The sequence below is a fragment of the Sphaerodactylus townsendi genome, linkage group LG10 (assembly GCF_021028975.2).
Source record: "Sphaerodactylus townsendi isolate TG3544 linkage group LG10, MPM_Stown_v2.3, whole genome shotgun sequence".
Lineage (NCBI taxonomy): Eukaryota > Metazoa > Chordata > Lepidosauria > Squamata > Sphaerodactylidae > Sphaerodactylus > Sphaerodactylus townsendi.
Window position 1 is genome coordinate 5,808,119 of NC_059434.1, and position 14,846 is coordinate 5,822,964.

Consider the following 14,846-nt stretch of genomic DNA (forward strand, 5'->3'; position numbering starts at 1 on the left):
TCAAAACAATGGGTCAGCTAGCAGATTACTGAAAATCCACATCAACAGCAAGATGATAGCAGTTCGAATGAAACATCTGTGGAAGAAGTAAGGTTTTTTTAAACAAACAGAAGAAAAGAAAAGGAGTGTTGAAATGCAATATGAGAAAAGTCAAGCATGGTTAAGGAAGAAAGAAGAGCAGTATCATAAAGAGACGGAGGAAAAACCGGAAGCTGAGAAGTCTAGAAGTGGAGTTGAGAACTTTGAAAAACAATTCGAAACGGATGGCTGATCCTCATGGCCAAGAAAAGGATCTATTGCACAAAAATCAAATTCTCCAAGATGAACTTGCTGCGTTAGGACTCACAACACAGTCCAGATCGACTACGGTGGCTCAGGGAATCTTTCTGGGCCTGGCCTGGCCCATCCCTCCCCTCCAGTCGTCCATACTGGAGGGTCAACAGCACCCTATGCAGAAGCAGAGCTGCCCAAAATGGAGGGCGTGGGGGTTGATTGTCCCTGAAGGAATCCCCCTGCCCAGACTCCAAAGGATCTGAACCCCGGGCTCTCTTGGAGCATTTCTCCAGGTGCCAAAAAGAACGATGGTTGAGTCATTGCTTATTGAAAACCCGTGTTTTCTCTCCTGACCAAATGAGCCTCGCCTTGAACACGTCCCTGTGAAGTTTTACAGCCTCTCGATAATTCCCTGGATGCTTCCTTGCTCTGCACTTCTGTCTTTCCAAACACTCTGCGGTTCTGAAGGTCACTCAGAGGCATCTGCTCGGTTGGATTCATTCTGGCTTGATCCTTGGTCATTTCAGTGAGTCGCCTCTTGAATGGCAAAACAGAGGCTGTGCCTCTCACCGTGACATCAGGCCTGGTGTCATCGCTTTTCACGAAGCTCGCCGAAGTCCAACCCTGCGACCTGTTTCAAACGGTGGGCAGGCAGATGTGCCAGGCAAACTGACCTTTTAGAGATGGTTTATTTCCTCTGGCACTCCCCGGCCTTGCCAAATGTCATACAAAATGGCAGCCACGTGGTCCTTAAAGGCTTCTTCCTGAAGAGGTAAAGACCATAAATCATCCCGATTCCTTTTTTTCCATTCCAGGAAAGAGTTGAGCTGTTTCCTTCCACCCATATCTGCCCCCGCCCTAGGTCAGGTCAACTTACCTCCTTCTCTGCCTCCATGATGCCGTATGCCTGGCCCAGGAGTGAGTGAAGGAGGAAGAGCCCCCCCACCCTCACCCACTCCAGGTCCAGGCGCCCGACCATCCCCCAGGAGGCCTTCAGGTATTCTGCCTCCTGGGCCAGGCTGAGGTGGGGCACCAACACCTGAAACAAAAAACAGAGCCTATTAGAACCCTGCCATTAATGATCCCAAAAAACCCCTCTCCTGGGGTCTGCCCCTCTGGAGACTCTGACTTTTCCCCGGGCCCCTTCCAGGGCCTTCACCCCTTTCCCACTAGAGATTGTAAGCTTCTTGGGGGCAGAGACTCATCTTCCCAACTCTTCCTATTTGGACACAGCTGACCTTAGAAAGGGGGCCTGTGGAGAAAGGCCTAATTTAACCTAACAGCAGACATGTTTTAAAAGTTTGGTTCTTATATTAAAACGTTGTTTTTTGGTTTTCTTTAGCCTTTCCAGGCAGAAGCTGAATAAGTTCATTAGCTGAAGGCCAACGCAACTCAGCTGCGTCTACTGATCAAAATGTGACCTTCTAACCATCCATTGAAGTCAGTGGCACCTGAGTATTGCATGCCGGGATAAATTTTTAAAAGAGTGAACATTCTATCAGCGGCAGTTAAGGCAGTTAAGCTAAGCCCGTGGTGGCGAACCTTTGGCACTCCAGATGTTATGGACTACAATTCCCATCAGCCCCTGCCAGCATGGCCAATTGGCCATGCTGCCAGGGGCTGATGGGAATTGTAGTCCATAACATCTGGAGTGCCGCAGGTTGCAGACCCCTGTGTAGGCACAGAACAGGGAAATTATTTTATATTAAGCCAGTCAATGCCTTTTACATCTCTATGCTGACAACCATAAGCTGTGAAGTTCTGTGCCTACAGGCCTTTTGCACTAAATTGTTTAAGGTTTTCTGAGGCAAAATCATGTAGCCCTTAATTAAGGTCTCTGAAAAAGATTCTGGTAAAAATACAGCTTAAAGTCATTGCACAGAATCATAAAAAGTGTCTTTGTTAAGAGAAAGCATTCAATGTTCCTGCATTCCAGAAAAAGATACTTTTTAATATTCTGTTCAAGTCAAAGCTCATGAAAATAATATCTTCAACTAGAGCGTATCTAAAAGCACAGACCCAGAAATTAGAAAATAGAAATAAAGCATTTAAACATTTCAGCTAAAACATACTTATATGTAACTTAAGCAAGTCTTTTTGAAGACATTTTAATATTAAAAATTCTTGCTTAAAAATATTGCAAAGGCACCTTGCTTTCTAAACAGCCCTATTGTTTCTTCCCACATTTCAAAGAAAAGATACTTTCACTTAGCAACCAGATGAAAAAGTGTGTGTGTAAGAAAAGAACTGGTCAGCAGAATTAAAGCAAAGTGTGAGTCAAGCCATGTGAGAAACCATATTCTTAAGAATGCTATTTAACAATGTATCGCCATGATTAACAATGATGAGAATATTGAAACGTCATGAACTGACAGGATTTGGCTTTGCAACATTTATGGTGCACCAGCTGTTTTTATCCTATAAGAACTGTGACATTTGTATAATCAGGGCGACTCCTCTGATTCTAAAACCCTCTGTGGGTTCGGAATAAAAATTATTTAATTATTCCTTGTCGGCTCAAGCTTATTAGCTAACTCTTATTAAACCAAATCCAAATCCAAATCCAAAACCTTTATTAGGCATAAAACAAGTGCCAAGAATTTCAAATATTTGACTTTCATCTATGGTTATCCAAGTATTCAAAAAATTAACCACCGATGTGGACACTGCACAATGTGTCCACAATCCTTAAACACAAAAGAAATTAAGGATCCACATTCAAATAGAACATGGCAAATAAATCACTTCTCAACATGTGGAACAAAAGAATGCGTTTATATGATTATTTGTGGGTTAGTGTACGTCGGAATAACGATGCGTGTCTTGAGAGTCAGAATGCAGGAACACGCAAGTAATATAAGATTAAAAAAAGAAGATGAACCACTGGTTGAGCATTTCATTTTGAAGAAACACACAGCCCAGGATTTCCAATTTGTAGTTTTGTATCATTGCCAACGATCCGACAGTAATGTAGATACGAGGAGAGTGCTCTTACAACAAGAAACAAAGTGGTCCTATATTTTAAATTATTTCAAACAGGCTTAAACAGAGAATTAGATTTTTCTTGTTACCTATAATGGTATTGGATATGTTTCTTTAAAATAGCAAGATAGGAAGAACAGCCACAGCTGGAGCTGATTACATAGGAAATAGATATATAGAACCACCCATAACATTTAAATTACATCAATGCAGAGCAGGATAAGATCCAGAAAGACAAGGACAATGATAGATGTAAGTGCATTACACTTACATGGTTATTACACCGTTTGTATAAATATTTATTAACACGTTATAATTATTGGTTAAATAGTTAAAAAATAGACACATGTATAGATTCACAAGATTGCATATATATTTATATGGTTTTAACGTGTTGCATTGCTTCTTGAAGATGGAGCACTGAAGAAGGCATCGAAAAGCTTTAGTTACGCGACTAGCGTCTGCTTGCTGATTGTTTCTCCACTTGGGGACTAGGCTCCTATAAATGGACTACGGAAGGAGATCACGTAAGAATTCAGCCACGTATCCAAAACAGTAATACACACTGAAGGATAAGAACCTTGCAAATATAAGGAGAATACCATTAATTTGGATATGGACATATGAAGAGCAAAATTGTTCATTTTTCATGATACGGTGGACTGAGCCAGGTGCAAATTGTGTTTAGCACATAAGGAGTGATTACAACACTCCTTCCGAGGGAGTCTATTGAGAATAGAAATATTAATAAGCATTGTGTATATTGCATTTTATGTATGTTGAGAAATATGAGTGTATAATACATTGAAGCCACTATAGCAGCATACGTGAGTCTTGTATATATTTTTTCGGTCCGGTTTCTTAGACCTCCCAAGAGAAGCCCAAGGAAAAGATCTTTTTTTCAATATGTAGCCACCATTTCAAAAGCTGAAGCTCTCTCATTTCTAACTGGGACAAACTGTTAGGGTCAGTGCAGAAACAAAGACACAGCCAAAACTTAAAAGTTACAACCCGTGCCCTTGTTTCTAATAAATGTTGCCCTGATTCCAAACAAAGAACACCATAGGGGACATCGAATAATACAATACAATACAATACAATGCGGGGTGTCAAAGATCTTATATAGGAAATTGGATTGGATGCGTTCCAATTTCTGATGCCATGCTTGGATCCAGATGGGGATACCATACAAAAGGTGCTGGGCCACCTTAGCGTTAAACACCTTCCAACGCTTACAGTAATGAATCTACCACCATTGATATTAAAAGAATTTCAAAGCATGGATAAATTTTTGCAGGCTTTAAGGGTGTTAACTCTGTGTGTGGTCCAGGTTGACTTATGATGGAATATTATCCCAAGATATTTGAACAATTTAACTTGCTCGATGTCAGCACCTTGGATAGACCAACTTGAAGGTCTAAAAACATTGGAAAAAACCACAATTGTAGACTTAATTGAGTTAATGACCAACCTGTTGTTTGAACAGTATTCACCACACTTAGTCAGCATGTTTCTGAGACCAGATCTTGTTCTTGATAATAAAACTGCATCATCGGCATAAAGGAGAATAGACAGAGGCACACCGTTCAGATAGGGGCAATGAAAGTTGAAACTATTCAATGTGGGGGCAAGATCATGCAAACAAAGATTAAATAGCATGGGTGCTCTCTTATTAAACACGTTACCCCGTTGGTAACACCTGTTCTAGGTCAAACCAAGTTTTGAAATAAACTGCATCTTTTAATCCAGGTTTCAGCCTCCCCAACGCAGCTGTTTCCAATGGAAGACATCTAGGCCTATTTCGCATTCTGAAAATGAGATACTCCCCACTCCCTCACGATCGCAATGGCTGGTGTGGTGTCTCATGATTGGCTGGAGTTCCGTTTGGGGGCGGGACCGCTACTCCTGAGAAAGACTCCAGGCGTTCCAGCCATTGCCGCTCGAAGGTCTCCGGTCACTTGCAAACACAATAAAGGTCGCCCGTTTGATCAAGTGAACGTGAAACCGGCTAACGTTTGCTTGTTTCAACGTTTAATTGTGTCAATGTCCTTCTTTGCCCCCACCTTTCATCCCCTTCCTCCTGGGATTGCTCACCTCGCAGCGGGGTCTCCTTGGCCTCGCTCACCCTGACTTGGGCAGCCACCTCATCTTTCGTGCAGGCCGGCTGGAGGGTTGTGCGGGCCCTCCTGTGTTGCACCTCGCTGTTCTGGGTTACAGCCTTCGAGAAGATGAGGGGCTTTTGCTGGAATTGGGAAGAATCCGGCTCTCAGTGGGGCCCAAAGTGGGGCCAGTACCAGTATCAACATTCCTACCCAGGAACCCTAGTGAAACCACTAGCGTTTGCTTGCTCTGTTTAATTGTGTCAATGTCCTTCTTTGCCCCTTTCATCCCTCCTGGGATTGCTCACCTCGGTCTCCTTGGCCTGGCCAGGGCAGCCATCTCATCTTTCGTGCAGGCCGGCTGGAGGGTTGTGCGGGCCCTCCTGTGTTGCACCTCGCTGTTCTGGGTTACAGCCTTCGAGAAGATGAGGGGCTTTTGCTGGAATTGGGAAGAATCCGGCTCTCAGTGGGGCCAGTGGGGGGGGTCAGGGCACGAGAGTATCAACATTCCCACCAGAACCCACGGGAAGCCAGCCCCCTGCTGGTCTGGGTCCCCAACTTAACTTCCCTCCTGGCCCCCTCGTGGTCTGTGTTCTGCTCAGAAGGCTGGTAGGAGACAACATCCCTCATAAGAACATAAGAACAAGCCAGCTGGATCAGACCGGGGTCCATCTAGTCCAGCTCTCTGCTACTCGCAGTGGCCCACCAGGTGCCTTTGGGAGCTCACATGCAGAAGATGAAAGCAATGGCCTTCTGCTGCTGCTGCTCCCGAGCACCTGGTCTGCTCAGGCATTTGCAATCTCAGATCAAGGAGGATCAAGATGGTTAGCCATAGATTGACTTCTCCTCCATAAATCTGTCCAAGCCCTTTTTAAAGCTATCCAGGTTAGTGGCCATCACCACCTCCTGTGGCAGCATATTCCAAACACCAATCACACGTTGCGTGAAGAAGTGTTTCCTTTTGTTAGTCCTAATTCTTCCCCCCAGCATTTTCAATGAATGCCCCCTGATTCTAGTATTGTGAGAAAGAGAGAAAAATTTCTCTCTGTCCACATTTTCTACCCCATGCATAATTTTATAGACTCCAATCATATCCCCCCTCAGCCGCCTCCTCTCCAAACGAAAGAGTCCCAAACGCTGCAGCCTCTCCTCATAGGGAAGGTGCTCCAGTCCCTCAATCATCCTCGTTGCCCTCAGAGGGAGGCAGAGTGGCAAAAGCCCAGGGAGGAGGGGGAGACCTGGACTTGGCAGAGAGGCCCTGCCTGGCACTGGAGTGCCCCTTCCTGGGAAGGTGGAGCCCTCTGCCCCCCTTGAAGGTGGCACAACCCCACCCAGGGGAGGGAATCCCTGCTAAAGGGAACGACCCTGGCCTTGGGCCTTTGGGAGGAACCAGCTGGGGAGGGGGCTTTACCTGGCTGCCCCTGTGCTTCATGTTGACTGATCAGAATCCTGCCTGATATCAGCAGGGCCTGCTGACACTGGAACTGGGGAGGAGGAAGAAGGAGAGATGTGGAAAGAGGAGGAGAGCCAGAAGGGGCTCGAGAGGGCTGGTTCTGGACAGCGGAGGGCCCAGCAAGCGAGCTCTGCAGGATAACGGAGGCCGACACCTCCCCTCCGCCTGGTCCCCGGAGCCTTCCTGGGGGGCTGCAGCATCTGCTCACCTGCCGCCGCCTCCCGCACGGCCTCCTCAACATTCAGAGGGAGAACTTGGGCTCTCTGCCTGAAGTATGGGACCGTAGGCTTGCAGCCCAGGGAGAGAAGTGAGGAAGAGGGTCTGGCAGCAGCCCTCCAGCTCCTGGGACCCCGCTGTGAGCTGGAGCCCCTGAAAAGGACTGGGATTTGCAGCAATTAGGTCGTGCTCTGTATGAGCATCTGGGGGGGGGGGCCTAGAGGGTTGTCTTTGGGATTTCTCTCTGCCCAGGGGGGCCAGTTCCCCCGTCTCCTGGACTGGAAAAGAGGCCGCCTGCTTTCTGGTCCAGCTGGTCTGACCTCTCCCCAGCCCCCGTCTATCTCACAGCAGCTCTGGCGGACTCCGGCTGGGGCCCTTTCCCCCCTTTTGCTCTTCCTGTGGGAGTTCAGAGTGAGAACGATTCCCTCATCTAAATGACACCCCACCTTTCTCCCCCTTTGGGACCTGAACTGGCTGGCACCATTCCAACCGCCTCCATTATATCGTCACAACAACCCTGTGAGGTAGGTTAGGCTGAGAAGGTGTGCCTGGCCCAAGGTCACCCCATGAGCTTGCAGGGTAGTGGAGGATTGGAGCCTGGGTCTCTGAGGTCCTAAAGGGCTTCCCTTTGCAAATGTGACTTTCCCTGAGCCAAGGAGCAGCAGTGGCGTAGGGGGTTAAGAGCTCGTGTATCTAATCTGGAGGAACCGGGCTTGATTCCCAGCTCTGCCGCCTGAGCTGTGGAGGCTTATCTGGGGGATTCAGATTAGCCTGTGCACTCCCACACACGCCAGCTGGGTGACCTTGGGCTAGTCACAGCTTCTCGGAGCTCTCTCAGCCCACCCACCTCACAGGGTGCTTGTTGTGAGGGGGGAAGGGCAAGGAGATTGTAAGCCCCTTTGAGTCTCCTGCAGGAGAGGAAGGGGGGATATAAATCCAAACTCTTCTTCTTCTTCCTCCTCCTCCCATTCAGCCTAACAACAGCTCTGCCAGGACGGCCCTGCTCCTCTGGGTGAGAATGGCACGCCAAAGGGGACGTTGTGCCTGAGAAGGGCTTTGATCCTTCAGCTTTCTGCCTCAGCAGCGGAGCCTCTTCTGCTTCTCGGGCACTGAAAATGGCCCCAAAGCCGTTCAGGTTTCCAAATGCCAATGTCAGGCATGAAGGGGAGCTTTGGAAGGAAGCAGCCAGCCTGAGCCACCTTCCACGGCCGGCCTGAGGGCAGCGTGGCCTCCTTGGGGACCCGCATCTCAGGGGCTTCTTCCCTCCCCTGCCTAAAAGAGCTAGGAGTGGCTTGGGCCGCCCTGCTTGGATATGAGGGGCTGATTGCTGAGCTCCCTCCCTGGCTGGGGAGAGTGAAGAAGGGACACCCCCCCCCCACACACACACATCCACCACCACCCCAGAGAGCAGGGAGGAGAAAATGGGAGGAAACCCCACTTACAGCATCAGGCGCTGCCTGGTCCTCGCCATGGTGGCTCTGAACCTACACTACACTAACTAGACTACTATAAAAAAAACCCTAAACTACTCAACAAATCTATCTAAACTAAAAAACAACAACAAACTTGTAAAAAAACTGATCAAAACACTCCACCTATTTATTTATTTTATTTTATTAAACTTCTATACCGCCCTTCCCCGAAGGGGCTCAGGGTGGTGTCCATCAATTATATAAAAACAGTTAAAATCCATGTCACATTCATCCCAGTTAAAACCATATATAAATTATAAAAATTCAGATGGCGATTAAAATTGTTTCCCCTTGCCCATTCTTGCACCCATTCTTGTTTGTTTCCCCATTCCCCATCCTTGCACCCATTCTTGTACCTAAGTATATTAATAAAAAGTTCTCAAATACTATAACTGAATTAAAAAGAACATAAACATAAACTATGAAATGAGTGAACGAATGAAATGAAATGACTACTAAATGAACTCAATGGAATAACTGGTAACACTATGAAATAAGTAGAAATCTAACCTATGAACTAAACTATTTAAACAACAAACCCAACTACTAAAATGATGAACTACGAAAAAGCACAACTAACCTACTATAACTATGAAAAAACAAAGAACTATCATCTAAAGAACTAACACTATGAACAAACGACTCAACCAACAAAGAATAAACCAATAAACAAACGACTCTCCACCACTGCTCCACCTACGGCCTCTCAACTGACCAACTGCCAGAGAACCATAGGGCTCCAATGCCAGAAAGGTGGGTGGGTCTCCATCCCTTGGTAACCATCACAACAGTGGCTGTTTTCGTAGATCGGTTTTGCAAATGTGACTTTCCCTGAGCTATGGAGCAAGTACCACTGTTTTAGAACTATGGAAGTAGAGAGGAAAAGGCTTAGGGAAATATATGGAAGGGTGTAGGGAAAAGATGCATAGTAATCATGGTAACCTAAACTTTTGGCCAAATGGGTGAGCCCAAAGTTTTGTCACCATCTAATATGCTGCCACGAGGGTGGGGATGGCCACTAACCTGGATAGCTTTAAAAGGGGCTTAGACAGATTTATGGAGGAGAAGTCGATCTATGGCTACCAATCTTGATCCTCCTTGATCTGAGATTGCAAATGCCTGAGCAGTCCAGGTGCTCAGGAGCAGCAGCAGCAGCAGCAGAAGGCCATTGCTTTCACATCCTGCACGTGAGCTCCCAAAGGCACCTGGTGGGCCACTGCGAATAGCAGAGAGCTGGACTAGATGGACTCTGGTCTGATCCAGCTGGCTTGTTCTTATGTTCTTATGTTCTTAATACAGCATTGCTCTTAAGTTATGGTATTTATTGATTGTTTTATCTTGTTGGGTTTTATTATTATATGACTTATTGTTTTATCTGTGTCATTCACCGCCCTGAGCCCTTTGGAGGAGGGCACTTTGTAAATCTAATGTATAAATAAAATAAACAAACAAATAAAGCTGCTGTTATGACCCGGCCCATCATGGCTGGACACTCCTCCAATGGGAATGTTACCGCGCTGCCTGGGTAACTTTTATCCTCCCAGATCCGCCAGCTCTCAGCAGCGCAGAGGAACAGAAACAGGACCCGACACAGCGAGAATAGTGAAAAATAAAAATGAGTTTATTGAGATGCTGACCTACGTGGCAGCACCTCCGCACCATGGCAACTGCACTGCCTAGCAGCTTTACAGCAACTTTTATAAACAGTCTCCCGCCCGGGAAATCCGGGAGGGTACAGGACAACCTACAATCACTCATTCACAAATACATGGGAACCAATCATTCATGTACAAATACATAGGAACCAATTAGAGTCCAGAGGGCAGTCCCTTCTTGAATTTCGCGGCCAAAGCAGGGCGAGGCGATGGCGTAGGCACAGGCGGGAAAAACACAAAAGAGTCCTTTGGGTGCTTGGGGCCAGGAAACGAAACCTAATGACGACGGCAGCCTTATCAGCCTGCTGTTGGGATTAGGCAGCTGGAGGCGCTTCTTCCGGGGTCCCTTTTGTCAAACGTCCATTCATGGTTTTTGCAAATGAAAGGGACATGCCCAGGTGGAGCAGGGGTGGATTCCTGCCTTGAGCTAAGGAGGTTCCATGCAGATACAAATACAAATATAGTTTTACAGCCCAAGCCTCCATTCATGGTAGAGCTAAAGGAGGCTTGTGCATACTAATTTCTACCAAACTGAAAGGCAATTCCTCATTGATATCTTTCTATGAAAATATGGCAATGGCAGCTGTGCTTCAAAATAATAGGTTCAAGCTCTTGATTATTAACGTGTATATCCCCCCAGCCAAAAATATGTCCCAGTCTGACCTGGATTGGATGGGCCTTGAAAACTATGTTGCGGAGCTGCTGATTGCTCACCCAAACACAATGGTCATTATGGGAGGGGACTTTAACGCAAGAATGGGATTGGATGACCAATTGCTTTATACCAAACATAAATCTTGTGTACCTGATGCTGATGTCCCCCTTTTCCCCTATAGCAGACGTTTCAAAGATGAGAAATGTAATTACACTGGCTATAAGCTTGCTCAAATGACAAATAACTTAGATTTAAGAATAATTAATGGGAGGGTTGATTCAGATTATCCAGCCGAATACACCTATTGGTCAGGGGGGAGAATGAGCACTATTGACTATTTAATTGTCAACAAAGAAATGGTGCAGCTGGTTGACAGATTCGAAGTCTCTTCGTTTTACGATAGTGACCATTTCCTTCTAACATTGACCTGCTGTTTCCCCTTCGAACTATTTCAGACAGAAAACCATTATGAGGGATTTGCTGCCAGGGAGGGCAACTTACCACAAATTCGTTGGTCCTCTAGTCTTGAAAAGAAAATTAATGAGCTATTTGACTCGAGTACTTCTGTTATCAAACTACAGTCTTTCTTTGATAGCATAGACAGTACCACCCTGCTACAGGCTTTTGGGGAAATAATGGAGGACATAAAACAGGTGTTGACTACCCATAGTAATAATCAGAAGAAGAACAGCATTAGAGCAAGTAATTCTTGGTTTGACACAGATTGTAGGAACCTAAAAAACGAGTTAAGGTCCATGGTGACAGCCTATAAGGTTAACCCCTCTGACAAGCTCCTCATAGAAATGAGGAAGGCCAAGAACAAATATAAATCCACAGTACAAATCAAAAAGAAACAAGCTATATTAGATGCTTGGGAACAGCTTAATTTAGCTGTGAGCTCTAAGAATACTGCGCTGTTCTGGAAATTGACATCTAACTGCTCACGGAAACCATCCTCGGTTGCTACAATCCCTCCAGATATTTGGGAAACTCACTATAAAGCTCTGTACTCAGCTCTAGAACTGGCTGGCCCTGATGGTATAGAAACAACAACTCACCTCCCTAGCTGGCCAGAGGTCACCACCTGTGAAGTGCGCAAGCTAATTGGCACGTTACACTATGGGAAAGCCCCTGGTTTTGACCTTGTTCCTCCTGACCTGATTAAAAGAAACACTGATTGGTGGGTACCAGTCCTGGCAAAACTGTTCACCTCAATAGATAGATCAGGGAAAACCCCTAAGGGCTGGGAAATAGCTGTAATTGTCCCTATCTATAAAAAGGGTGATAGGAATACCCCTGAGAGTTATAGGCCCATCAGCCTACTTAGTACTATCAGCAAGCTATATGCTAAACATCTATGCTGGAAACTGAGAGACTGGCTGGAACAAGGGAACCATTTAGCAGAAGAACAGGGGGGCTTCAGAGAGGGATATTCAACACAGAATCACTGTGTAATCATGGACCATCTCATAGCTAAATACACATCAAAGCCCCAGACCTCTCTTTATATTGCCTTTGTGGATTTTAAATCCGCCTTTGATTCTATCTCAAGAGATTTACTTTGGGACAAATTGCTTAGTACCGATATAGATAAACGGTTACTAATGCTAATCAGGGCACTTTATCAGAATACCAGCATTAAAGTAAAATATAACCCACAAGGCTATCTAACAAATGAAATCAAAAGTAGCAGAGGGGTCAAGCAGGGTTGTATTTTGGCCCCCTCCTTATTCAATTTTTACATCAATGATATTGTAGCCTTATTCAATAACCAAGATCTCCATCCCCCCAAAATTGTTGACAAAAGTATCTCTTTACTTTTATATGCGGATGATCTAGCTCTTATCTCTAGAACCCCCATTGGCCTAAGGAGAGCCCTAAGGACCCTTGCTGACTATTCTCAGAAAAACCAGTTAGAAATTAACTATGAAAAAACCAAAGTGATGGTTTGCGCTACTAGACCTAAATGCCATATATGGAAATTAAATGGGAAAAAATTGGAGCAGGTTCCACTCTACAAATATCTGGTATTAGTATTTCAGTCATCAGGACTTAGAGCGGCTCATATCAAATATGCTGTTGCAAATGCGTCTAGAAGCTCTGGAGCTATTAGAAATTATTTCTGGAACAGAGGTGGGCACCATATTCCGGCTGCCATCAAATTATTTAAGGCCAAATCATTGGCGCAACTATCATATGGTACACCACTCACCATAACCGGCTCCCTCTGCAATCTTGGCAAGCCCTCAGTCAAAATTCTTGAGGTCCATCCTACAGCTCCCAAACAACATTTTGAGCAGCTGCATTAGTATAGAGACTGGCCTAATTTCAGTACAAGCAAAACTATGGACACTTTCTATAATATATTGGCTCAGGCTATGCTATTGCCAGAGGGTCTTGCAAGACTTGTCTTGTCTGACATATTGTTCCCCGTGGCTTAGAGCAGTTTCTGGAAACTATCACATTATGGACTCTCTCAACAACTAATTACCAGCATGAATTATGATAGAGCTAGGGATCTTGTTAAACTTAGAATCATAGATGTCGAGAGGCAACACGACCTGAATAAACTCAAACACCCAATTTTCAGTAAAATAATGCTGAATAAACTTTCAATAATGCCTTATCTTACTTCTTTGTTTAACATTAACTATCGAAGAGCCTACAGCCTACTCCGTTACAACGCCCTTTCGTCTGACTATACCAACGGGATTTATAACAAAGTACCAACTGAGGGCAGAATTTGCAGTTGTCAAATAGGAGGTGTTGAAAACTCGGAACATATATTATTTGAATGCTCATACTATGATGAGATACGTTGGATGCTTCTGTCCTTTGACCAGACAAACACTCCTTTAGCTAAAAAAGAAAAGGTTAAAATACTGTTATCAGATACCAATAAAAATCTAACGTATTCTGTTGCCAAGTTTGCCTGGATATCAAGTAAAATCAGGAAGGCCAGACAGAGCACTACTGGCTCTGCCAGCTAATCCTTATTATTAATTATTATTAGACTGACCTTCCACTCATTATCTTGAGCTGATGTTCTGAGTTCCTGAGGTCTATTATCTGTATTTTGTTAGCTGTTTTAATCTGTATATTTGTAATATCTGTAAATTTTATGATTTTAATTCTTTTGGATCTTGCTGGTCAATGACCGTAAATAAACTATGTATGTATGTATGTATGTATGTATGTATGTGTGTGTGTAAATATCGTTTTATCTTGTTGGGTTTTATTATTATATGAATTATTGTTTTATCTGTGTTGTGATGGCCACTAACCTGGATAGCTTTAAAAGGGGGTGATGGCCACTAACCTGGATAGCTTTAAAAGGGGCTTGGACAGATTAATGGAGGAGAAGTCGATTTATGGCTACCAATCTTGATCCTCTTTGATCTGAGATTGCAAATGCCTTAACAGACCAGGTGCTTGGGAGCAACAGCCGCAGAAGGCCATTGCTTTCACATCCTGCATGTGAGCTCCCAAAGGCACCTGGTGGGCCACTGCGAGTAGCAGAGAGCTGGACTAGATGGACTCTGGTCTGATCCAGCTGGCTTGTTCTTATGTTCTTAAATATAGCTGCAACTCCTACTTTCTACCTAATACAGTTTGTCCCTACCTAACTTATACAGAAATAAAACCTAGTTCCATCTTTATTTAAAAGCAAGATCAGAAATGGAATAAATCATTTCTGACTCCGCTATCAGGAACTCAGGAGTGGGAGAGTGCACAGGTTGGTCCCAGATTCCCAGGCAATGCCTGCAGACCCCAAGTCTAAGCCTCCAGTAGTGCCTGCAGGACCAAGGCCCGAGGCTCAGGTAGCCCACAGACTGAGGGTCTGTCACCGAGATGGAGAGGCGCTGCCAGCTCACTCATCCCGTGTTTCCAGAGTATTGGGAGCAACGACGGAGGAAGCTGCATGCCAGTTTACAAGGAGAGAAGATCCAGAAGTTGACTAGCCACTCTGGGGTGAGCTTGCCTCAGCGAGAAGTCTTTGCAGGAGCCAGACCGAAGCAACTCAGCTGCATGGGATGGCTC